Here is a 27376-nt window from a genome sequence, read left to right on the forward strand (position 1 = left end):
CAGACTAGTTCTTACATCCCTGTTTATTGTTTGTGAGGTCACACTGACCTTGACCTTTGCACTTTGACCTTTAGCCACCAAAATCAAATCAGTTCATCCTTGACTCCAAGTGAATGTTTTTACCAACTCTGAAGAGGCTGTGTCCAGGGTTACTCGTTAAAAGCATGGGGAGGACTGACGACCTGCAAATAACACGCTGGTGTCCATATTGTTTTGGCCACTGAGTTTGTTTTTCCCTGCAGGCTTCAATAATCTAAAATATGCTGAGCTATTAATAATCTCTACTGTTTCTACTTATTTAAACTTCTTTGGAAAGTTGAAATCAGGTTGAAATGTTTCGACTCAGACGTTTCCACTGGTTTGAATCTTCCAGAGACTCGACAGAGATTCAGTGAAGATGTTTTTTCTGCCTGGTGGAAACTGTTCAGTGGACCATCAGATGCTAATCAACAATGTATAAAGCACAAAGACAGAAAAATAGGAAGCATATTTGCCCGATATTAGACACACGCAAGTCATCTCAGTGGGATTTTCTTGTACTAATTACTTCCAGACGTTATTTCCTCCTGTTCAGAGCGAGTGAAGCCTCTTCAATTACCCTGAGAGCTCGACTCCCTCCTCTTCTTCTCTTCCTCTAAACCTCAAAGAGAAGGACGAGGAAACAAAGCTCGTCCCCGTGAAGACGAGCTTCTCTCTCAGCGCTTTGATGAGGATTCAGGAATCTGATTTCCTCTGCTTCAACCACAATCAGCTGGAAGTTTCTCTCCTGTGGACCAACGAGATCACAGGAGCAGAGACGCAAACAGCTGCCGAAGGTGCAGAGGAAACCTTCATTTAACCAACTGTGTCTGATGGGACATTTATCACGAGCCTGAGCAGAATAAAAACCGATAAATCAAAGTTAAGACAGTGTAGGACTGTTTGACGGAAGGTGCAAGACAGAAACAACAAATGCTCAGAAGAGAAACAGAAGCTTTTATATGTGAGCAGCTGATCAGACCAGGTGAGCTGAGTTTACCTGACGACCTTCGACTCCTCCCTCCTGCAGGGAGAGTGACAAGTCAAAAACTGGAAGCGCAATCCTCCTAAATAAACTTCTGAAAGTGTGTTAGAGAGAAAGTTCAGGGCTTTGAGGCATGAAGAAGCGCCAGCGCAGCGTCTAGTGTAAAAAGGTGATGTTCAGTCCTTCCTATGTGAGATGTGGTAACAAACCTACACAACAACTTTAACACTTCTACAAACACCTGCAGAAACCTTTTATAGTTTATAAAAGTGTGACACACTCTTCATTCTTTCAGGTCAGTTTTTGGTCCCGAACTTTCGAAAATAATTCTGTGGGAAAATTTAAATACAGTTAAAGTTGTACCTTTTATTGGGAAAGCTCAGTTTCCCCCTGGTATTGATCATTTTTGGTCACGACAGGATGCAGATTAACCAAATGAAGGTGTTATGATCCCTCACCAGCTTCCCACTAATCAACTGCCACCTGTAGTTAATGGTTACCTGTTGTATCAGGGCACAGCAAAACAATTCTCCACCGTACCTGAGTTTAGTGACCTTCAGTACCTTTAGATCCGGATGTACTGGCGCAAATTTGTATCTTAAACTGTCAAAACTACAGCGAACCACCTGACGGTTAGCTGATCAATACACGGGTTGATCATTGACGATATTATCTGATTAGCTTTGGATGCTAAAGCCAAGTTCCACGGACCATTCAAATGATTCACAGTATCACAGAGGTGTGTCCTCACATCCTGCTCTGAGATCATTGTGCAAATTCCTTTATAACCAGCTCATAAAATAATAACTTATTAATTTTACTCATCTGCACAAAGACAGGCTTTTTATTGGCAGCTGTAAAAACTGTGTAATCTGGATCAAAACCCTAAAACAGTGTGTGGGTGTGTGTGAGCATGTTGTCTTAAGGAGGTGTCTGTCAGTGAAACAGAAAGGAGAGATAAGAGTGTGTTCATCCTCATGACACGACTGCAGCAGTAAGAGCAGACTTCACAGCGTCTGTAGTTGATCGTTGGACTGTAATCTGAAGCAGGTTATATCCACATGTCAGTGCTGAGCAGGGGGTGGTGTGATGTTTACAGCCTGCAGCAGAGTTTCTGCGGGTCAGGAAAGGTCTTAAAAAGCACTGAATTCAGTTTCCACAAAAAAAGGCCCGACAAGGCTTTAAAAAGTTTTGTTTAAATATTTCCTCTTGGCAGCTGTAGGCAGTGATGTCGGCGTAAAGTGTTTGTGTAACCGATCGCAGGCTGTCAGGAGACGTTGCTCTTACAGTGGACTGTGATGCAGGAAGCCACTGTCTCTCCTGTTAGCCACAGTGGGTCGCAAGCTCATTGTTTCACAATTAGCACAAGCTCTAATCATTATAACAGGTTAATCCATCCATCAGTTTTATTCTGGGCCCAAGTCGCATTTGACATCAGCTAGCACTCCAGGAGCCCAATGGTTACGATGCACATGACAAAACTGTTAAATAAAGGTGTATCGTGGCTCCATAGTGTAGTGGTCATCACGTCTGCTTTACACGCAGAAGGTCCTGGGTTCAATCCCCAGTGGAGCCAAGCTTCCTTCTTGCTGCTAAAGTCAGTGTATGATTGTATAGTCAAAGGAAATCTTCATCATAACCTCAGTGTAATCAAACGACTTGTTGTGGCTCAGTGGAGTAATGGATAGTGCATTGGACTTCTAGGCATAGATGAAATAATTCAAAGGTGGTGGGTTCAAGTCACATTGTGAACTCGCTTCTGATAAAAGCGTCTCTGTTCAAAGAACTGACATTTCATGGCTTTATTTCCGTGCATTTTGATATGAGATGAAATTTGGGCAAAAAGCCCAAAAAGCAAACAAAAAAAACCTTTGCCAGCAGCTGCACAAACTGAGATGATCAATGCATGTAAGACAAGAACCAAACACACCAAGTAAATAAATCTGTGAAATTAAGACACTGTTGGAAGACAAAGTATTTTTATTTTTTTTTAAATATACTAAAGATTTCAATAATTTTCTATCGAGTCCCTGTTGCATAAATCAGACAAAGCTGTGCAAAGTTCTTTCCTTTTGCATTTCAGTCCAAAAAAGTTTTTATTAAACTATTTTAGATTCAGTGATTTTTTTTTTTAATGAAGTAATTTCTTAGTGAGCTAATTATTGACGAGACCTGCTCAAGTTTTAAAAAAGGAGGAAATAAAAATGACCCCGTCAATAAAAGCAGCACTCCAATCAGAGGATAGCTGTTTATGGAGGAAGTAGGCAGTAAACACATCCATCACCGGTGACCTGTCATCAGCCATTCACAACGTCGTAAACCAACGCACCCAGCGAGTTGAATCCAGCGACTGAATCAGTTCGTCAAAATCAGTTGTTAAAAACAGAACTGATGTTGTTGCCTGGTTCCAGACTGAATAATTATCAGAGTGTTGAAAATCTTGAAAAGCTTAGAATTCAGTTTCCTAACAAAAGGCCTTAGTAGGATATTTCTTATTGTTAAATGTAATTTACAAAAGTGAAATATTTTCTCTTGGCAGTTGAGCCTGATTATGTGGCTGATGATGTTCATTTGATGGAACTGATGCTGTGTGAATTTAACATGTACAGAACAAGTACTGGTTCCAGGCTAAATTAGCTAAAACAACCGTGAAATTATTTTTCATGTTTCTGTCATAAAGTCATGTTGAACATTAGTTGCTACTAGTTAATTAATACTTGTGGAAGTAATGATGCATTTTGTGAGATTAAATTGATAATTAATGGCCAATTAATTAATTACTCTAGATCAAGAAGCTATTTAAATTTTTTTATTGTAAAGCTTTTAAAATGGAGTTGCTGATTTCACTCTGTAATAGCACATGTGGACAACAGCATCATGTTAAGACAGTTTTACTGATAATGGTCCAATATTTTTAATCTGTATCGCAAACAACACCTCCCTCCCTCAAACCCTCGATGCTGATAAGCAAAATTACAATTATAAAACATATTGTCCATGTTACAATATGGATTAGATATGGATGGATTTTTCTGGGTGAGTTCAGACCCACACCTGCACATAGAGATGGATGACGAGCATCATGATAACACAGTGAAAATGTCACAATCCTTTGCACTCGTTCCTTTGTCTCTGACCGAACTGTGCAAAAATTCTCATTAAAATCTTTTCACGTTTTAGAAATATAACTAAAACACACACAAACCAACAGACTGTGAACGACCTGCCAGGCAGAAGTAATAACACTCAACAAATGTTTGTATTTTAATGTAAAAACCTCCCTCTGGTCCGGCCCATCAGCATTCAGGGAACATGAACATCTGCAGGCTGCGATGCACCAAACGTCATCCACAATCAGGCCATTTATTCAGATTTGCACCATTTGCCGTTAAGATCTTGTGGTAAATTGACTCTGACTGCAGAGGAGCCATGCTGTGCTGTTCTGTACCCCCCCCCCCAACTGAGACTGAGATCATGAAGTCAGAAGCTGCGTGACAGGAAATAAACCGGCTGCAAAGAGACAAGGACGACCCCTTCTCAACGCTCCACTGCATAGCTGCAATCACACTCAGGCTGAATGTGTGTGTTCAAGTATGTGTTCATGTGCATGTATGTGCTGTGTGCAGGGAGGCGGGGAGAGGGGCTGGGGGTCTCACTGTCAATCTAAATGCCCATAAATCATGTCACAAACACCACCTTCACTGTGAAGCCTGTTACTGGCTGGTCACTGCCTGTTCTCTCTCCGCTGCATCGCAGATCAATAAAACCAAACGCTCACACATTAAAGATAAACAGGGAAATGGTATTCACGCACTCTCCGAGGTTTCTGCTTTTAATCAGTGAGGTTTGATCCATGAACATGGTTCCTGCCTTCTTTTTACTGAAGTTCAAATACAAATTAAGGAAATTACAGTAGGTGATAATGGGTATTTTGTACAGGAGAGGCAATACTCAAACAGGAGCTTCTCCTTATGGATTATATATTAAAATAAAGGTCTTCGTCTTGTCCTTCCTTAAATCTAAAAAGGAACCAGTGCTTTGAATTAAATGGAAGTTTGGTAGATTATTATTGTAGCTGTTGGTCAATACACTTAAAATACAGAACAACTCGGTCATAAAGAAGAGAGACTACCCGTAAAAGAACTGACAGGTGAATGAATAAAGGTGCAGACAGAGACTGTCAATGTCCAAGAGGAGAAGACCTACAACAGAGCCCTGAGGGACGCCGAGGTCACATCTCAGTGTGAGCGACAACATGATTGATCCTAGCACGTAAAAAAAAAAAAAAATCAGTTGGCACATCACTTATCTCACCTATTGTTAGTATAAAATGGAAAGTGCATTGATTTCAGTATGGTGCACATATTACTTTGTAATGTTTGAAACTGAGACACAAGCTGTGTCCCATTAGTGGCTGAATCCTTCGGCCTTTGTGGTACACGAAGGTGTGGAAGGCGAAGACGTCGTGGTCTATGATGTTTACAAAGCCTCATCGACCGTGAAGGCTTAACAGAAATGAGACGGTCTGCTCTACGGAGGATTTTCGCTTTCCCGCCCTTACTGTTGCGTTGCAAAGTGCAGCCCCTGTTGCCTAGCAACCTTGACAACACTTTTAAAAAAAAAAATTTTTATGTAGATTTTAAGGCCTCGGCTTGAAACACAATACTGACATTTAACAGTGTAATCCTCAGACTCTGTTGGTGCTGTTTGGTTTCATTACCGACATGCAGTGAATCTTGGGATAGGTTGGACCACACGAAAAGGAGGACGCATTTCTCAGCCATATTTGAAGGAACCTTCAAAATGGGACGAGACTCTGAATTGGGACACAGCTACAGTTTTTGTCTGTTCGACTGTTTTCTTGTTCAACTCCAGTGAACAGTCTTCACAGGGGACGTCTGGCACTATTACACCTTTAACCAGGTGTTTACCTCAGCAGGTCTGAGTGCTGTGTACAAACCAATTACACTGGCTAACTACCCGAGAGCTGCAGCACCTCCAGTCAGCAGCCCTCATTCAGGAGACTGACGAGAGCCTGCAGCTCCCGCTTACTGTGAGTCAATGTCTGCACTGTCTTCATCCAGTAATGGTCCTGTGTGCTGCAGAGGGGGGAGGTGAGTGCGACCCCCATCAGTTGCTGTTCTCTGCCTGCACAGCTGATCATTAATCACAAGGGTTTATCAATCTGATCAGCAATTCGGGGTTGAACCAAGTCATTTTAAGATTAAAAATGATGGAAAATGACTGTTGTTTTGCGACTAAGATTCATTTGGCTTCTTAAATGGACGCAACAAAAAAACTTTCATAATTATTTTGTCCATTTGTTCAAATTTTGTCCTGGAAAAATACCATTAAAGAAAAAGATGTCTGCACATCGATCCTCCAAAAAATACAGCTTCAAGGTTTGACGCCAAACAGTTTGACCCTCATATAACCATTACGTTTGAGTTTAACGACTTTCTGAAAATAACTACATTTGAGAAACTCAGAAAGACATTTATCAACATTTATTACTGTGCTGTTGGTATTTTCATAATCATAAAAGACTTTTCTCATCAAAAACAGTTTATTTCTGCTGCACAATAAATTCTTTTTCTCCTCTTTCCAAGTTGCAACATCCAGACAAATGGTCGCCAGAAATTACACACATCTTTGTTCAATCTGTATTTGTCTATAATAATGTTTTTTTCATATTATTTTATGGGCCTTTTCCATTTAAATATAACACTTGTTTTTTCTTGTGTTGTGCAAAAGGAAAGGGGTTGAAAATATTTTTTTTATTCAGATGGTTAAAAGGGTTTTTAAGAATTCATGAAAGAGACGTTAAATGACCTTCTGGCACTGAAGCGTTGCTCTGTGATTCAAATGTAATGTTTTATTTTGAAGAGAGATAACGAGGATGTTTTGCAGCAGTTAAGTCATTAATTAATCAAACAGAAATGGTTTGATTAGGGTGTAAAGTTATTACAAATTTATTAAGCTGCACAGTTTCTCTGTAATGGTGTTATTTTTTGAGTTGGATATTTTTCCATTTGTTAGTCAGGATTGTCAGAACCAGGTGTTCTCCAGTTACAGTGGATGTACAAGGTAAATCCTGAGCACTGTTTTATATGCAGGAGGGATTGGGGCCTGTCTGTTTAAGTCACTGAGCTTCCTGAAGAGATGTGACAAGCAGCACAGTTAAAAAAGAAAAAGAAGAAGAAGTGACACGCTCAGCTCTTCAGATAAAATCATGTCTGAGAGCAGCAGAGGTTTGTCCAACAGATAATCTGCAGGGACAGAACACGTCCAATCAAACGTCCACAACACACTGGAGCTCCTGCCGTGTGTTCTTCATGTTAACTGCAGTCCGTGGTGTGTTCATGGTGCTTCATTAAAGTGGCGCATCAAAGTTAGTTTCATAGTCACTCACATTCTGTATCTTCTTCTGTGTCGCAAAACGTATCAGTTTTACGCCTGTAAAGTTAAATTGTTTTTGTTTATATGCAGATTTTTTGCTGCCAAAAATGATTTCGTTGTGTATTTAAATGCAATGACAATAAAGAATCTATACATCTGTCTCACTGGAGCTTTAAGCTCAGAGCTCCACACAGGAGCAGTGTTGCCTGGCTGCTCTGCCTTTGTGGGCATCGCTGGTATTATGTGTTGGCATGACGATGGCAGTGACAAGTGTGTGGAGGATGGGATTTTTTGGGGTGGGGTGGGGGTGTCACATGGTGGAGGGAAGCAGTGCAGAGTGAGAGTGGTGGAGCCTTTGGCGGAGTGACAGCAGGAGGCTTTTCAGCGTCCGTCATCTGAGCTGCTGTATTGTTATCCCCACAGTGAGGGGCGCGGCAGGAATGCTAGGGTGGTGGTGGTGGAGTCTATACTTAGAGGATTGACTGCATGCTTGCACCTGTCCCCCCCTGCCCGTCAGCACGCCGCTCACACCCCCCAAGGATGACTCCACCTCCATGCCCTGGGAAAAAAAACCCAAAAAAACTGCTGAAGCTGTTTTTTCCCAACAAAACTACAAATCTGTTTGGAGGCAGCGACGACTCGGACGCTGACACACCTGCATCCATCACACCCCAATAAAAGATGTGACGCCTGAACATTCATCCCTGAATTTTACAGCCCTCATGTTCAGCTGTGGAAGGCCATGACGCCATGATTTGTCAGTGTTGTCAGAATCCTCCTGTGTACTTTGATCTCCTGAAATATGTTTTCAATAAACTGAAGGATGTAAATAAAAGTTCCCTTTTACACACTGAAGTCAGACAGAACATAAGATGGACGTGCAATGCAATTTATTAGACTCCCTGAAATGTTAAGCCTTGCTCAGATTGGATTCCCCCATGGGGAGGCTTTTTGCCTGCGTGGCGTGTGCGTAGCAGCAGAGTTTGCAGGTTACTGGAATGTTGAATTCCCCTTCACTGAAAATTAATTTCTGATTTATGTTTTTATGTTGTATGTAAAATGTCTCTGTCTCCACAAGCAGCTGCTACAATGGTTGAAAAATATATATTTTTTCATGTCTGTCATATTCAGATTCAGAGACAGCTACAGTGGATGGTGTCAGTTTTATGTGATGTTGCTGTTATGATGTCACTATGACATCAACAGATGTTTTCTCTGAGAGACACGGCACAAGTGAAAAATAGGCGAGATGCCGCAACTGTAGATCACGCGACGCAGCCGTGTGAGACGCACCTCTCACGCTGGCAGTATGTTGCTCTAACTCAGTAACATTGGCGGCGAAATGAAAACCAAGACGTCCTTCAGCTGCCACGCACACGCAACGCATCCAGGGTTTAAACAATGAGTCCAAAACAGTGAGCTGAATTACTGAGGAGCACAGTCTGTCTGAATGGTTTTGGTTTAATTGGTTTGATCACATGGCGAATTGTGGCATTGCTAACAATCGTGTTTAGCTTATATTGGAGCATGGATAAGTTCATGTTAATGTTTGTTTTTCATGTAAATTTACTGCCTGAAATATAAATGAAGACTTCATATTGATCACAACTCAACCCACAGTGATTCATTCTCTTTACATCTGATAGAAAATCAATGTTGAGTCGTCATATTCTATAATCATTGCGCTGATACAGTGAATGAATCATTGCAGCCCTCAGGGATGATAACAGCCTCAGTGTGAAGACTTAATTAGAGGATAATTGTTGTGCTAAGATCCTCCCATTAGTGGTGTCATACATCTGCTGTGAGCTAACCCCTTCCCTGTTTGTTTGACAGGTCTTTCTCAACCAGACACGTCACTGAATTCCTGCAGTGGTTGCAGGTCTTTAAACGCCTCGGGGCAGCAGGTAACTGCCGACACACCTCTGAAGGAGGCGGCATGGCCAACAGAAATATAGAAATCTAAACTATGGAGCAGATGTGTTCACTCAGAGCTACGAGCAACTGTAAAATACATAAAATCCTTTGCCAAAGTTTAGCTTTAATCAGTGCAGGTGGTGACTGATTCCTGCTGCCTGTCGGAGAAACCTGCAGCTGCAGCTCGGTTCAGTTACTCAACTTTTAAAGCCTAATGTTGATGATTGTTTGATTTTAATTGTTCCTGCTACATCTTTGTCCAGCAGTCGTCTGTATCTGGAGAATGTGGAAGTCCTGGATGTTCGGGGCTCTGGAGGGTTGGCGGGGGTTGTTTGTCCCCAGGAGTCGGGAGCATGTGATCTAGCCCTGGATTCTCTATCCAGGTCCCCAGAGGGGTGACTGTCGGTTTCCCCTGGAAACTCCATGGGTTCGACATTTGTCACCCTGTCCCTGTCATCATCTTTCTAAAGGTTTTCTCTTCTTCCTATCGCTTCATGACTCTCTGAAGTGTAATTACATCCCATCCTGTCTGTCCTCCTTCCTGGCTTGAAGAGGCATTTCTGCTGGATACAACTATTTTTTAAGTTATATTTTATATCCATTGGTTTTGTTAGTTTTATGACGACCTTTCCTTTGAGTGAATTTAACGATGTCAGCAAAGAGATAAAATGCAATCAGACTTTTTCAACCTCTCCAGTCATTTGAACTAGTTTAATCTGCTTCGTACTACAGTTCTGCTACAGAGGACCTCTTCTTGGAGCTCCTGTTCACAGTAACCGTTGGGTTCGGTGTTGAGTGATCGCACCACGGAGGGCAGGGGATGATGGAGGGCAGAACGCACCCACCCCAAATTTACCTCAAAGAGCTTCACAATCTGTGTATCTCATGACACTCTCTATTTCAGACCTTCCTATTTAGACCCCACCTGCTTTACATAACAGTACAGCTCATTTTTTCCACACCGAATTCTCCGTCATCATTGTAAGTTTGTTTGTAAGTATGGATTTTGGGACACAGTGGTGCAGCGCTAAGACGTGGGCGACTAAAGCAGAAGTAAATACTGGAACAGAGTTTCATGAGTAGTTCATATATTAATCTAAATGCAGGTGTGAACCCTCGGGATATTTTCACTGAGCCGTCACACTTCATCCACTCAGGAAATAAGAATATGAGAGGTCTCTGTGTTATTCTCCCCCTCCCCTCCTGCTGCAGGTAATTAGGTCCTTGACAAGGACATGGAGTCACCCCCCACCCCCACCCCTCCCCTCTCCACTATGACACCAGGTTTTGCCTACGTGACAATAAAAGCCCCCACACATCAGCAGCCATCTACCCCCCCCCCCCCAAACTCTGCGGCTGTTGTGTTGAAGCAGAAACCTTCAGTGTTTGTTAGGGAACAGTTCAATGCGACACTGTTAGGAAGCATCTGTCACATCTGTCAGCTCCTCCTCCTGAGCTAAAGAAGGAGGCGTGGTCAGCTGTCAATCACCAGCAGCTAATTTAAAAGAAAAATTCACTCAGTGCATCATCCGACGCCGTCACGTCTCATCAGTCAGAGCTCGTTGCTGCTCATCCAGCTTCCCTCCTTCTCCTACATTACCCAGAATAACTGCTGCCTCTGACAGATGAGTGAAGCGTCAAAGTCACTTGCCGCCATCTTGAGATTCAGAGACTGACGAAAACTGGAGGCACGTGATTATTAATGTCAACAACTGATCATTAGAAAATCATGAAAACTAATAGGCGGGTAACGAGTCACTTCAGCGGTGTGGGTGGCGGATGAATGAATGTGACATGAACGCAGCGTTCATGTCACATTCAAGTTATTGTACTTTGGAGGGTGGGCGATCTTTTTGTGTAAAATGTCTCTTCTGGTTTTATTGTGAAAGTCCTGACTGGAAGTTGTGATTTGTATCTTTCCCGCCACTTTGACGCTTGTTTCGAATGTTTGTTTGCTCGCCGCTACTCTTCACCCACGATGGTGTATACAAACTGTGTCACAACCAACCACTCTTTTTGCTTAGTTCATATGGAGTACTTGTTTGGACAGTGCTATTATTTATTTCTGAAGCGCTATATGTAAGTGTTTTAATTTGAAACTTCAGCGGTAAGTTGTATGAGGTTGCTCCTAAATGTTTTGGTGTTCAGTCACCCTTTCCTTCTCTTCTGGTAAGTGTGTTCCTCAAGGGCGTCGACAGTTCCTCAGTCTCCTCTGTGATGAACTGGAGCAGCAATATGAGTGGTATCTTGTGGGGGGGGGGGGGGGGCGGGGGGGGGGGGGGGGCTAAACATAATTTTGTCTTGTGCTATTTGAGATGAAGGGAAACCCAAACACTAGCGCAGGCCTGAAACTGTTTGAGTAAGGGAAGTCGGGAGGTAGGTGGGGGGGGGGGGGGGGGGCGTCTCCAGGGTCGAGGGTGTCTGACAGACGGGGCTTCACCTCCAGCCGACACCCGACACATTCACTGGCAGCTCCTGACATCCAGGAAATTATATAACTCTGCTGAGTGACAGCTAACGTTCAGATGCTAACACCTCCACCTTCCTGACACGCCCACCTCTGACACTTCCTCCGTCACATTTTATTTCCCTTCAGCCTTTCCTTTTCTTCCTTCCTCTTGGTTTGGTGCTGTGTAATGACACAGGGCAGCTGATGAGCTGCAGAGTGTCTCTCTGCCTCTGATAATTAGCATCCTCCGGACAGGAGGATCCAGCCCAGGATGCTTAATTGTTAGCTTTAGCTCGCCCTTCGTTTCCCCCTCCTCACCGCAGCCTGAACACAATGAGGAGTCAGGGAGAAATTCAGATTCAAGGAGGCTCGGAGGGAAAGAGGCCGAGCAGTAGATGGAGAGGGAAAGCTGCTTCCAGATCTCCAGATCACCGTCTCTGATTTTCTATAACAAGTCACAGATCTGGTGTTGTCCCCCCCGACAGCAGAAAACACTATCAGCTCGTTGGAGTGATGCCGGCAGGGTCGGACTGAACGATCTTTATTTGAACCAGAGGTAAATGAAAGAAACAACTGAAAACAGAAATGTATTCGGATGTTTTCACAGAAATAATAAATCAGCATCAAAAAGAGATTAACGCAGTCCCCAGGAGGGTGGGAAAGGATTTGCGAGGAAGGGAGGGGCTTCACTGCGTCCTGATTCAGAAGGATTAAAGCCTCAGTTTTGGTGAAAAAAAAAAAAAAAAAGAAGTCACATGTTCTCAAGGTTGAGAGGTGAGAGGAGCATCGCTCTGCAACTGCAACGGTAAGGGCGGGAAACAGCTGGTGACGCAAAGTGAAGCCGTCTCATATCAGTTCGGCCTTCATGGTCAACGAAGGGCCACACCTTTAGATACTAACATCATCAGTGTAGAGCTGGTCAGTCCTGTGTCTCCGCTGAAAGACGGACGGAGGTTATGAAAGTTTTCTTCAAGGAGCTCAGCTGCAGGTCGGAGCAGGGAGGACAGCGAGCAGGTTTCGTGGTGAATCCTGAGCTGTTAGAGGAAGGACAGAAGGCTCGAGTTTCAGCTCGTATCCTGCCGGAGACAACGGCGAGGACACGGGGTGAGGAGGTGAAAGACAAACCTGAGTCTGAGAACGACGGCGGAGGAGAGAAAAAGACGGGGACGAGCTGAGATGTGTCTTCTCCCCTCTGTGACCTCTTGATGCAGAATGATCCGGTCAATACGTTATCTCTGAGCCGCTCAATAACCTGTCATCAGGATACGGAGGATATTTCTGGAGCAGTCAGCTCATTCTGCTCCGACTGTTTCCTGCTGCAGACCTCGGACTTGAAGCAGAACCGTTCCGTGTCTTCAACCTCCACGTCCTGCAACGTGTTTAGCTCGGATAAATTTCAGCTACTGTTCAAAGACGTAAAATGTCCACAGCGTCATGAGGGACGACTGTCAGTCGCTGCATGTTTAATGTTTGAGAAAAGAACATGTATTTTTATTAAAATGCATTTTCTCATCAGAGGTTTCTCAAACATTGGCGGTTGATTATCTTTTAGAGAAACTGAAGTGTTTTCTAAAACATGAGGCACAAATCTGTCATTTTTTCATTACTGTAAGAAGCTGAAACACCAGCTTCAGTCCCATTTCATCTGCTGAATGTTTCTGCAGAAATCACCAGTGTGTCCTTCAGCGGGAGAACATGTCGTCCTCTGAGACTTTGGTCAAGGTTAAACGTGAACGTACATGTTCGGGATTAAAGTTGGGAGTGAATCTGTTCATCCGGCTGACGGACGAAGAGACAACGAACCTCGGCGGTTTATTGATTTGTTTGGAGGCTCTGCAGAAAGAGTTCGTCTTCAGCTGCTCCTTATACAACACATCATGTCCTTCCTTACATGCATCAGCCCACAGCATGAACTCGATCACGCCGTCTCCCACTCTTTCACGTAACAAACAGCATCCTTGAGAAAACTGCACTGAACCTCCACTCAAAAACACAATGTACATACAGAACAAAAGGCTGCAGGAGCTTTGGAGGCTTTAACGCTGAAAGCTTCAGCAGTTTATTCTCTCTCTTTTTTCTTGATAATCACCATTCTTCTTCTTCTTCTTCTTCTTCTGCTGCTGCTGAGATTATTCTGAGGTGCAGCTTGGCTTGAGGGCGGGTTGCAGTCTGGAGGGTTAATAGTTTTATTCGTAGATGGATGAAAGGGTAATCTGCCTTGTTGCATGAAGGCTGTGCTCAAGTCGACGACACCTACTCCTGATGTCCTCAGTGAAAATGATTCTTTTTTGTCATTATATTTTAGTAAGGCTCATTATACGCAGTGATATTGTCAGTTACTGTCAATCACAGAGTCCGACTGAATCAACAGGTAATCAAACATGATCCAAGCCAGTAATAACCTGTGTCTGTGATGTGTTTGCTCCCAGCTCATATCAGCGTCCAGGTGACCGAGGTTCATACTTACAAAGAAATATGACAAACACATTCAGAAACATTCACTCAAACACAGGAAGTCCTTGGTTTGTCTGTGACGCACCTGGTGTCTGATAGAGAGGTGAATCAAACAGCTGAGTTCCCAAACTGACTGATTATACCTTCACACAGTGACACTGCACTGTCTGTGTGGACTGATATGAATTATATATGTGTATGTGTGTGTGTGTGTGTGTGTGTGTGTGTGTGTGTGTGTGTGCGCACTGGGGGGACCAGGAGGAGAAAGACAAATCATAAAACTTCCAGAAAATAGTTGTGCAGTCATCATCGATCATGGAGCGTCGCTGCTGTCACGGCGCTCTGAGAAACAGACGGAGATTCTGCTGCTGCTGCTGTTGTTGTTGTGTTTGTTGTTGTTGTTGTTGTTGTTGTTGTTGTTGCTCTGCAGAAGAAAACTCCATCAGACTGTATGAGATGTGTATTACTAACATGTACATGTTCTAAATGCTGTTGGCACAAAAACACTCATCAGGATAAAGTTTCTAAAGCCAACGACACAAACATGTTGAAATGGCTGAAGGCCGCTCAGTACTTCCAGCGCCGTGATGTAACCGTCTGCGTGTGCGCCACGCGTAACACATGCACCAGATATGAAAATGGATTCTTGTTTTGAAGACAGGCTGTGTGAGGAGATCTGGCATCGGCTTCATTTACAGGATTCTTCTCAGAGATGGTGTGGAACTGTTGAACTCCCTCCTCCGTGTTACACATTATATTTTCTGTTTTTGCCTCCATCTTGTTTTTTTCCTTCTGTTTGTTGATTGTTTTTGTAGCAGTTGACAAACACAACGTTGTGTTCCATCAGCTGGACTGAAGCGTGGCTCAGTGCCCGCGTGGACCCACAGAATCGAACCATGTGATCAGAGAAAAGTCCGTGGCTTCAAACGCTGAACGGATGTGAAAAAAATCATAAGGAAAACTGAAAAAATCTTTTTGATGTTTTGATTTTGTGGCTCTTCGTCTCGTTTATTGTTCACTTGTTCCTTTGATCTCAAACTCAATTGTTTCATCATTGACATATTAAACACATAATGACTGGACAGTCATTTAAATGTGTTTAATTTTCACTTTTGTATGAAGAGGAGAATAATTTTAAGGGAACTATTCTGTGGCAGTTGTTCACCAACACACACACACACACACACACACACACACAATAATAATAAAGCTTCTCCAGTGGTTCCAGATGTTGTTGTGCAGAGTTTAGTCAGCGCTGTTTGGTAACAGCTGACGTTAAGCTCCTGTTGTTTGCAGACTGCAGCGTAGAAAAGGACACTGGCCACCGCTTCATCCCGAGGACGGTGACGGTGACGGAGTCAGGAGAACAGTCGTGTTTTTCCTCGATCTTCTTCACCTCAAGGCGTCTTTATATCCAGAGACAGAAACTGATGCAGGTTTTCTTCCTGAGGAGACAAGTTTCTGTTCCAGTCTTCACCTGATGCTGCACCTGTAGGCAGCTGGGAACTGTTCTGCAGCGGGTTGTTGTTGAATCACCTCGTGCTCTGACAGAGGAAAAGAAAAGCTCCTGGTGATCTTGACTGGGCTCGTACACCAGGAGATTCTTCTTGAGCTGGCAGTGAAGCCAGTGATGCAAGTTTGGTATTCCTGTTTCATCCTTGAGATCCAGGACGGTCTTTTCTGCATGTTCTTTATTTCATGTCCTCATTGGTGCTTTGAGTCCTTTACCCAGAGTTCCTGCTGTTGAGAACATCAAGGACGTCCACCGTCTCCTCGCGTCCTCTGAATGTAGATGTTAGTTGCAGTAGTCGAGACTGACTGTCCCACTGCTGCTGAAAACTTCATCTTCTGTCTGTCCCACCTTATATGTGCCATCTCTAGCTTGTTTTTCCTCTTGGGGTTTGTAGTGAACCTTCAGCCAGTGACTTCCTGAGCAGCTTCCTCATGTGGCACACATTCAAAACCACATGGTCGACCTGTGAGGAATCAGCAGGATTGGGAAACTGGGGCCTCGTCGGATTAATATCCAAATTGACAGAGTGTTTTCACCACGGCCAAATGGTGCAAAGACGCTGCACGAACTCCAGCGTCGGGAAGTCATTCTGCACAGGGATTTCCTCAGATTCGTCAGTAGCAACAGCAACGAGAACGAATGCGTCTCTCGCTGTCAACAGCAGCGCCACAACCAGGATCTACATATTCATAAAATGTCCCACGTGCTTTATAACCCATCCTCCAGGCACAAACTGTTTGTGAGCCTGTGTTGCAGGATCCCGGCTCTGCAGAGAAGTCGTCGTACCTGGATAGTGTCTGGACGAGGCAAAAGCGAGATCCAAACTTCCCCCCATGTGAGCACGAGCCTCGGTGGAGGAGAAATGTAGAGTCATTGCAAACGACCACGACAACTCTCAAGTTTTTCTTCCACCCAAACTGAAGCTTCAGTGACTCTGTCGACTCCGTCTCTGTGTAGTTGTGCTCCACGGTGGCTGCTGTCACACTTGTATCTTATTATTCCTCTGATGTGTCACTATCTGACGTTCTGGCAGTGAAATGAACTTTTTTGTCGGATGTGATCAGTGACGTGTGAGAGTGTGGAACAGGTGACTTACCTGTGCGTTGTTTGTTTCTACCTGCGCTGTGACGCACTTTCCTTCTAGGTCGTAGTCAACGGTGGGAACAGCTGTTGAGAAGATTAAACACTTCACGGAGTTGAAGACGCGGTCTGGAGTTTTCATTCAGGGTCCAAGTCTCGCGCCTCACGTCCTCCCATCGACGCAGCCTCTGATGTCACCCAATGGAAAGCTGTAAAACCAGAATATACATATAAATATATATATAGATAGAATTCATCAGAAACACATACAGGGCTGAAACCAAAAAACCCTCCACAAGTTTCAATACATGAAAATACATCATTTTATATACAGCTCTGATTACATCGGCAGTTTTCCTTTGGGATTTCTGCAGCTGTAGCAGGAGCTATTTAATGACAGTGAAACAACACTGGCAGATGTAACTGGTATAAGTGGCATTAGTTTTAAAGATGGGAGACGACTGTCCACAACCTTTGACCAATGGAAAACCAAGAAAGGCGAGGAGAGTCGAGCTGGTTGCTCGCAGTGGAGAGCGGCTGTGTGGCGTGTTTCCAGACCACATGTATGTTTCATGTGTTTCATCAGCACAGTGGAGCTGCAGAGCTTTTACTTTGAGCCCCCCCCCCCCGACCGAGTGTGTAACCTCAATGTGTGCATTTGTTTCGTCACATGGGACGAAGCGACCGCGGCAGTGGCCGCTCGTTTCAGATAGATGATGTGAGCCGGTGATGAGCCCGGTGTGTGATGGGTAATAGAAGCTATAACGGCCCGTCAGCCGCGACCTCCGGTGATTGATGTGGCGCTGGTGGACACGTGCAGGCTGATCCCTAGAGCGGTGATACCCCTGAAATGACGACAGCAGGGTCAGAGAGTGAGTCAGAGGTCAGGTGGTCCGTCAGCTGAGGCATCAGAGGAGACGCTCACAGAACTCTTTCACTTCAGCTGCAGCAAAGAGCCTCGTTTTCAATGTGTCAACAGTTTTATGAGTGGTTTAATGCAGCTGATGGAGGCGCCTCAGTCTCTTCCCTCACCCTGATTAATGAAGACGTCCACTGAAATATTTCCTCAGTCTTATTACAAGTCCGACGTAGTAGAGTAATAAATAAACGGAGGCCGTGTCGTCTCTATTTATTTTCCCTTGTACTTTCAGGCTTGGGTCAGTAGAACCGCAGAACAGATATTAAAAGTTAAAAAGTGGAAAGTTGACGTGAAGTTTTCTAAAATCCTTTGACCTGGTTGGTTCTGTGACATTCAGGCCGAACATTTCAGCTAATTTCATTAACCCTTCATTAATTAATGTTCCAGTAAGTCGTCCTGTGAGAGCGGAGCTTTAGAGGTTCAGCAGAGGCCGTCACACAGATTTACTATCGAACATTTACTGTCGTCCTCCATGTTTCTGTAGATATGACGTCAGCGAGACTTCAGGAGGCGTTCAAGTGAATTGTCCCAGTTGGAAACTAATTTACCTGATTATTCTGACACCACATGAATGCTGGGACAGTCTAGGTGCCTTTTATTGGCTCATCCTCGAGGACCCGGCGTTGTCGAGCTGCTCCTCAGATGAGCAGGGCTTCGTGTTGAGGCTGGATCAGCAGCTCTGTTGTTTCTGGCTCTGTAATGTTCTTCCTGTTGATACTTATTAAGCAGAGCAGTGGTTTTGTTTTGGGGGATTATCTCTCTCTCAGACTCTGAGAGCTCCTTCAGACAGCAGAGCCTCTCCCGCCAAATCCAACTGTACAACCACCGACTGAAATAGCGTTCATTTCAAAGCTGCGTTCATGTTCGACACTTCGAAGCAGCAGGATTATCGACTCATTTAATCCATGTTTAGATGTCAGTGCGTCCGGTCACAGCTGGGTGAAGCCACTCAGGGTCCAGTTATTCAACCAGCAGCAGCTCAGCTTCACCAGGTTGAGTCTGTTCAGTATTCAGGTGCCGTCTGCTGAAGGTCACCTTGTGTGTTGTTGATATTTAGAAGCGTCATGTACACAGATCCTTCTCTGTGGTCTGCACAGAGGATTAATCTGAAAAAACAAAGTGTTGCTGTTAATATTTGAACATTTTTTCTGTTTGTGTTTCACAAAATGAACATTTCTAACGTTTGTAAAATCCTGTAAATCTCAGGATCAGCTGATTTCTGTAAAAACAAAACAAGACCACAGGGCAGGACACACCGGTGGCAAGGAGATTCATTGTGTCTCCAGATGTTGGGGAGGACGACTGCAGATGTGAAAACAGTAGTTTAAGGCCTGTAGTGTCTCCAGAGGGAGCTGTCTGATGAACGTCCTCAGGTGATGTCACCTGAGTCAGTGTGGGTGGGGCCTGAAGACGACAAGTTTAAATGGTAAAAAACTTGCATAACGCACCTTAAAGTCTCACCAAACTGTCACTGTCTTGAGTTGCATTGTGGGTAGAAAGACTGTCCTCTCTGTGCAGCAGGTTATTATGACCCATAGTTACGTTTTGTTGCTAGGCGACATCTAGTGGTGGTAAAGTGTGGTGACGTAGTATAAGTGAGACAGTGAGACAGTGAGACAGAGTGACAGTGAGACAGTGAGACAGAGTGACAGTGAGACAGTGAGACAGAGTCCAGTGATCAGAGGGAACTCTGACCTCAGTGAGATTAACCTCCGTCCTGTTTCCCAGCATCACCTCGCTCCTCTCTCTGTTTCTGCTGTCAAACTCTGACTAACTGCTGCTGTGTGTTACAGTGACACAGCACAGCTGATGTGTGTGTGTGTGTGTGTGTGTGTGTGTGTGTTGCACTTAATGAGCTGTTCACACACACAAACCCAAACACTGGGACAGTGATAGGCTGCTATTCATCGTGTTGGAGCTCACTGCCACCCGCTGAGCTACAGAGATTTAGAAGTCACAGCAGCAGCAGAGGGGGAAGATGGGAAAGACTCAGCTTTATATAAATGTCCTCAGATTACTACGGCACAGGGAAAGGGACAACTTTAAGAAGTCAGCAGATGCCATCCTTCCTGCTAATCTGGCCAATCATGAGCCGGCGCTGGTAACTGAGAGGCCAGCTACTCATGCATCTTACCCAGCAACCCACTGGATTGGCTACTGGCTTGACTGGTCATTAACATTCGTTTGCTAGCTAGATTAGCTTGTGATTTGGGTGACCACTTCTTCTTTTATGTTTTATTGGTGGATTAAAGCTAAATGTGGCACGTTACCACGACCAACTGTAGATGAAAGAGCTGCAAACACGACTACAGAGTAAGAAGTTGTTGTCCTCACACTGACTCTAGGTGATTTTGTTCTAACGGTGATTTAATGTCACATATCAATAACTCACTGTGCCCAGTTCATTGCCATTGTGTCTGGTTGTTATTTAAAATTGTGGCGCTCTAATTGATTGAGCAGTTTTCTCAGGTTATTGATGAGCTCTGCTGTGGAAGTGAGGACAGGTGATTTCTCATTTTTAGAACCAAACCATTCATGTCTGAGTCGCTGACTTGCTACTTTAACTGTTCTAGAAACCAACAATGGAGGTGACAGATAACCTGAGTGGACCTCAGTATTGACCAGGGATACGAACGGCTTCACACTGACCAGTGGAAACACAATGAAGCGTTGCGTTTCTTCGGCTCTGGTGCAGCCTCTCTGCTTTGCATAATGAACAAGCGAGAATACAATTACCGCAATTACCCGCGGTGAGATGACCCCAATCAAGCTGTTCAACAGAAGCAATTTTAATGAGCTGCCGTCCATATAAAACTGAAATCTCAGTACGAGCGATTGTCTTCTGTGAGGAGAGAAAATCCACCACAGCAACAGCACGAGATGTTTTACAATTTAAAGGCTGAGTGATCTTCATGGGGAGTTTCTACATGATAGAAATAATAACATCCCACAGGAAGGGTTGATTATTCAGATTGTAGTCGTTAGATAATTTATCAAGAAAAGTAAATTAACCTGCAGGCATTATGATGTTTATATTTATTTGATTTTGAGTTGTGTTGTAAAAGGTCCATATAGTCTATAACAGTAGACGTCCATGTGTAGTGTGATTATAGATCAGCTCTAGCTTCTATATTAATACTGTGAAAGTATCAAAGCCTCAGTCCACAGAGAAATGCACACAGCCTGTATTCAGAAACTGAGCCTTAAAACCAGCCGTCAGGACTTCTGGAACTTTGTGATGTCACAACAAAGCAGTCACCAAGCCCCGCCCACCTGGACCCACCATCCAAACCTTGCAGGATTTGGTTTCTCTGAGTGTTTTTACCTGAAATCTGCTATATTTTTATTGGATCACTCAGAAAACAGTCAGCCAATCAGAAGAGAGGCTCAGAGCCTCCTCTCTTCTGATTGGCTCACAGACCTGTTGTTACTAGAGCTGCAGAGAGAAGCCTGAGAGAGGAGATGTAAAACTACACTGAGATGGTTTTTATATCTTCTGATGGATCAACACTTCAAATAAAACACAGAAGAAGAAAATATGGAGCTTGAAAATATTATTTCAATTCTTAAATTGTGGAAACTTATTTTTAAAGTCTTCATGATGGGTGAGGGACTAAAACTTGAAGTGATTGTTGAGTCATATCAGCCAAGAAATAAGGTCTGAGCAGAATAGTGAAAAAAGTTAACAAAAAAAGAAATAAAGTGACAAATAATTTACAAAAATCCTTGAAAAATACAAAATTCAATGTTAAAATGCACTTAATTTTGCAATTAATATAAATACAAATATTCCCTCATTGAAATATGTAGAAACATTATAATCAAATGTTCTGCTCCTTCTTTGTATTCAGAGCCTTCGCCTGTAGGTGGCGCACTTCAGAATGAGCTTCAGCTCTGCAGGTGATGGTGAGTTTTCAGGTGTTTCATATTAGTGAGCGCCGTTGATCACTGCAGGTGTTTTATCAGTGTGGTTCAGGCCGGGGGAGTGTGACGCTGCAGGGCGGAGGTCTGCCGACCGTCTGCTGTCACTCAGGCCTGACGCCTCACATTCAAATCCACATCATTAACAGAGCTGTTAAACTGCACCGACACCCACCCTGGCGTCCGCCCTGCAGAGTCCCAGCGTGTCGTAAATGTAATTCCCGCTCTGCGTTGCGACTGTAATTTGCCAATCTCTCCCTCGTCTCCAGCCGCTGTGCAGGAGGAGGAAGAAACAAGGTCTAAAGCAGAATTAATTCACAGCCTCTTTCCCTCGGGGAGGGGGGGGGGCTTACCTGCCGTGCCAGACCGTCGGTAGCCGTGGCAACGTGGGTCGGGCCTCTCTGCCTCCCAGCAGCGGCGATGGGATGCAGAGCAGCAGAGATTGACCTGTCACATCCCATCACAGTCTGAATACAGTCATGTGGAGCTCAGGATGGGTCTGCTTCCAGGTCTGACCTGGACCTGGTTCACAGTCACAGATGTGGTACCGGAGGAGTGGTGTGATCTGTTCTGGGTCCTGGTGATTTACCATTGAGCTCAATGTGCCTTTGAGATGTTTGGTCAAGACATGTTGAAATTAAAGGACCTTTGCACATTAGCCCAGTATCCTATGAGATTACAACTGTTGGCTCTTGTCCACGGCATCGTACCAGCTCCACCCGACTCTACTCTCTAGTCGCCTTCCTTGGTTTTCCATCGCACAGACGAAACCTGAAAACAGCTGTTTCACGCAAAAAACAATATGAACCAACAGAAAGATGTTGGACTCTAACGTCAGACGGACGTTACATTTTGGTTTGAAATTAAAGTCAGGTTGACATCACAACCCAACGTTGGCTAATAGACACTGTAATGTTTCGCAGATGTTGGGTTTTGCTGACGACTTGAATGTCAGTATTTTATACGTTGTTGGAATGAGACGTTTGGATGTTGGTCACTAAACGCTCCATATTTTCTTCTTCTGTGTTTTATTTGAAGTGTTGATCCATCAGAAGATATAAAAACCATCTCAGTGTAGTTTTACATCTCCTCTCTCAGGCTTCTCTCTGCAGCTCTAGTAACAACAGGTCTGTGAGCCAATCAGAAGAGAGGAGGCTCTGGGCCTCTCCTCTGATTGGCTGACTGTTTTCTCACTGATCCAATAAAAATATAGCAGATTTCAGGTAAAAACACTCAGAGAAACCAAATCCTGCAAGGTTTGGATGGTGGGTCCAGGTGGGCGGGGCTTGGTGACTGCTTTGTTGTGACATCACAAAGTTCCAGAAGTCCTGACGGCTGGTTTTAAGGCTCAGTTTCTGAATACAGGCTGTGTGCATTTCTCTGTGGACTGAGGCTTTGATACTTTCACAGTATTAATATAGAAGCTAGACCTGATCTATAATCACACTACACATGGACACAGACCTTTACACTGGAGGAGCTTTAAACACCTTTAAAAAGGAACCAAACCAACACAGCAACATGTCTCCTTTGTTCCAGTGTTCACCTACAGAGACACAGTGTGTTCACGTTAAGCCAATTACTTTTACAAAATGCATCTTCCTGTTCACAACACACAGAGTTCCTGTCACCCAGAGACAGAGCTGATCAACCTCGTGAGTAGAAGAAGTGTAACTACTCACTAAGTTTTGTTTACTAATGTTTTCCCGGAGGTGAGCTGGACGCCTGTGACTGAACTGAGTCAGTCCTGAATCAGCAGAGTCACCGTCCTGTCGGCAGTCACTTCCTGTGTGGACCGGCCCGTCCTCGCCACATGGCACCGAGCTGGCACAGGTCTGCGGGCCGCCGCCGTGCACCGTCTGCCCCATCGACCGTCTGCCCGCTCAACCGTTATGTAATCACCTACATCACCGAGTCTGAGTTTCACTGCAACAGTCTGCCTGCTGTCTGCTCTCCAGGTGTCTCACTCTGTTCACCTGTCGGCCCCTAACCCCCCCCCCCACCTGATCAGTGTTTAACAACAACATGCTGCTCTTCTAATTCTGTTTGTTGCTGATCAGACTGTTGAAAACAGAGTTTTCTAATCTGGTTTGTTGTTTTTTTTATTTATTTACAGTCACAACCATCTGTTGAACAGCTTCAGTTCCATCAGCTACAAACTATTAACACAAAGTCAGAGAAGCATGTGGAGCAGATTTTAAAGGGAATTATCATCATTGGCCAAATTTACTTAAAGCTCCTCCAGTGTAAAGGTCTGTGTCCATGTGTAGTGTGATTATAGATCAGCTCTAGCTTCTATATTAATACTGTGAAAGTATCAAAGCCTCAGTCCACAGAGAAATGCACACAGCCTGTATTCAGAAACTGAGCCTTAAAACCAGCCGTCAGGACTTCCTGTGACTTTGTGATGTCACAACAAAGCAGTCACCACTCTCAGACAAAATAAAACACCAGAATCATGAAAAAGCTGATTTTAAAATCTGTGGAAATTAGTTTTTTATGGAAAAATAAAGACGAAAATAAACCCAAGAAAAATATGTTATTAAATATGAATACATTCTACATGTCAGCTGGGATTGGCTCCAGCTCCCCCCGCGACCCTAAAAGGATAAGTGGAATGAACGAATGAAAACTTATTAAACAAGATTATGATTAATGAACTAATAAATCAATTAATGAGCTAAATGAGAACATTTTTAGTTTTGGTGACAAGTGATTATTATTATATGAGACTCATAAACTGTGAGTCTCTAACACCCGGGCTCATCATCACTCCGGATGAAGAGTGGAGCAGAAATGAGCCGTGGAGGTGAAAATGAAACGCACCTTTGTTTCTCTGAGCAGGAAAAATCAACAGACTCAGTGTTTGTTACTGAAGGAGGGAGGAGAGTGGAAACATGGTCTGATCACAGAGTCTGAGACTGTGAGGACCAGACCCACACAGGAAGAAGAAGAACTCCCCTCCAAAATAAAAGCAGCAAAACCAGAATGGAAAAATAGCAATTTACATAAATAAAAATCTTAGATAAACACGTATTCGGAGTAGTAGAGTTTAGGTTTTGGTGTGTGTGTGTGTGTGTGTGTGTGTGTGTGTGTGTGTGTGTGTGTGTGTGTATGTATGTTGGGGGGGGTGGGGGTGGGTGGGGGTGGGGCTTGTATCTCCAAGTTTTATGGATTTTCATAAGGAGAACAAAAAGAGGGAGAAAGCAAGGAAAGATAAAAAAGGAAGAAGGATAGAAAGAAAAAGAAGAAGTGAAGAGGAAACAGAAATAAAAGGATGAAACTGACAAAGAAGTTATAATTGTTTACATATGCTGGACATTAATAGGCCTAAAATGTGTTTATACTTGATCATGGCTACATCATCGTCTATTATAAACTACCACTTGTTGACATTCTGCTTGTAAAAGCTGGATTCTGGTGTTGGAGGACAGTGTTGTTCTGTCTCCAGTCCTGCAGCAGACGTAAAGTAAACGTCCTCTGCTCCTGGACTGAAGTGGTTTTGGAGCGTGGAAGTGGAGTCCTGGCCTCGTGGTCTCGGGCCTCTCTGTCTTCTGATCCCACTGTTCCCAGAGCGTTGGGACGCTGCAGCCCAGTGATTGATGGAGCTATTCTTATTACTGACCCATTACGTAAAATGCAGTCAGACCCTAAAAATAAGAGCAGGCTTTTCAGGACATTCATTGTTTGCTTTAGTGCTGTAGCAGGAATCCAGGGTCCATCAGTCACCGCCCCTCCTCCTCCACCACCCCCACCTCTCCTGACCACCCGTCCGCCAACCAGCCCCCAAATTAGTCACGTTAGTGTCGGCCGCATGCTGCTGTGGATAAAAGTTATTGATGTGAGTCTGAGCAGAGTCGCAGCAGCTGATGAGAGAGGAGGAGTGTGAAACGTACCAACATGAAACAGTCAGAGGAGGGAAATAAATGTGGCTGAGTCACAAATCTGGGTTTCCCTCTCACATGTGGACCAGATCTGATGGTTCAGACCTGCACTCAGGTGATCCAGATCAGACCTGATGAACCTGAGTACAGTCAGACTGCAGGGGAAGATTTTTACTCATTCATGTTCATGTGAAAGAATATTTTAGTTATTTTCAAAAATCTGAAACATCTTCTGGTTTCAGCTTCTCAAATATGATGACAATGGACTGAATCTCTGGGTTTAAAGCTCCTCCAGTCTGCAGGTCTGTGTCCATGTGTAGTGTGATTATAGATCAGCTCTAGCTTCTATATTAATACTGTGAAAGTATCAAAGCCTCAGTCCACAGAGAAATGCACACAGCCTGTATTCAGAAACTGAGCCTTAAAACCAGCCGTCAGGACTTCTGGAACTTTGTGATGTCACAACAAAGCAGTCACCAAGCCCCGCCCACCTGGACCCACCATCCAAACCTTGCAGGATTTGGTTTCTCTGAGTGTTTTTACCTGAAATCTGCTATATTTTTATTGGCTCACTCAGAAAACAGTCAGCCAATCAGAAGAGAGGCTCAGAGCCTCCTCTCTTCTGATTGGCTCACCGACCTGTTGTTACTAGAGCTGCAGAGAGAAGCCTGAGAGAGGAGATGTAAAACTACACTGAGATGGTTTTTATATCTTCTGATGGATCAACACTTCAAATAAAACATAGAAGAAGAAAATACAGAGCTTTAAATGGTGATGGAGGAGATCAGTCTCGTCACAGCATGGGAACAAAAACATTTCTCCTGCCTCTCTCCATAAATCTTTAATCTGCCTGGATGAAATAATGAATATACAGCAGAATGCTTTACACACGGTGTTTGATGTAACATGTCTAATAAATGATGCAATATGACGAGACAACATGGCTGAGGAGAACGTAGTTCGACCGACATGTGGGACTCTGAGGGTTTGTAGACGCCCTTTCCTTCAGATTGAGGACGGCGTTACACGAGTTAACATGCTAACGTTTGCAGTGTCTCCTCTGAGCATCACGCTGCAATAAAAACTTCTGCTGAAGACACAGACATCTCCTGAAAATTCCTTGTGAACAGTAACGGAAACACTCTTCTCCCCTTGAAACAGTAATTTCCAACTCACCACAAGATGAGGGGAACTTTCTGTAAATGTCATGTCAGAATAAAGTCGTAACAAACATCTGAGTCACAGAACAGTTTAACAGAAAGACGCGAAGGAAAAGGCCACAGAGAGGTTGTTGACGGACATGTGAGTTTTGTTTTTAGAGGTGAAAGTTATTAAGACGAGATGAAGCTGTGTGGAAGAGGTCACGACTGTTGCAGGAACAAAAATGTTAGAAATGGTTATAAAGCAACTGCAGAGCAGCAGTTTGTGCAGCGATGACCTGAAGCAACCTCCCAGCTCCTAAAGTTCACTTCCTCACAAACTGAAAAGCTGTTTTTTATTGCAGCTGTAAATCACCGATGTGACACTGAGCTACTTCATTTCATCCCTGCACATAAAAAGCAGCTGACCCTTCATACTCTGAGTTCCCCGCATGATGGCGGCTGGAAAAATAACTCAAGTCATTGTTTGTGTTATCAGTGCTGCTGATGGGACCGCCCCCCCCTGGAAACATGAGGGCCGTAATCAGAGAGCGACGAGAGTAAATCACATAAACTGATGTGATGTGATGGATTCTGAATCGACCGTGTGATTATGTTCCTCCCTGCGAGCTCTAATGCGCCCGTCGTTATTCTATATGGATGTTTTTGTTGGTGGGGGGGTGGGGGTGTTATCCAGA

General features: G+C 44.0%; 1 non-coding gene across 1 annotated transcript; it reads left to right on the forward strand.

The window, feature by feature from the left end:
- Window positions 1-2506: 2506 nt before the first annotated feature.
- trnav-uac lies at window positions 2507-2579 on the forward strand. The gene has a single exon. It is a non-coding gene; the product is annotated as a tRNA-Val (tRNA).
- Window positions 2580-27376: the final 24797 nt, after the last annotated feature.

This window comes from Seriola dumerili, unplaced genomic scaffold (assembly GCF_002260705.1).
Source record: "Seriola dumerili isolate Sdu_G_001 unplaced genomic scaffold, Sdu_1.0 BDQW01000236.1, whole genome shotgun sequence".
NCBI classification, from domain to species: Eukaryota; Metazoa; Chordata; class Actinopteri; order Carangiformes; family Carangidae; genus Seriola; species Seriola dumerili.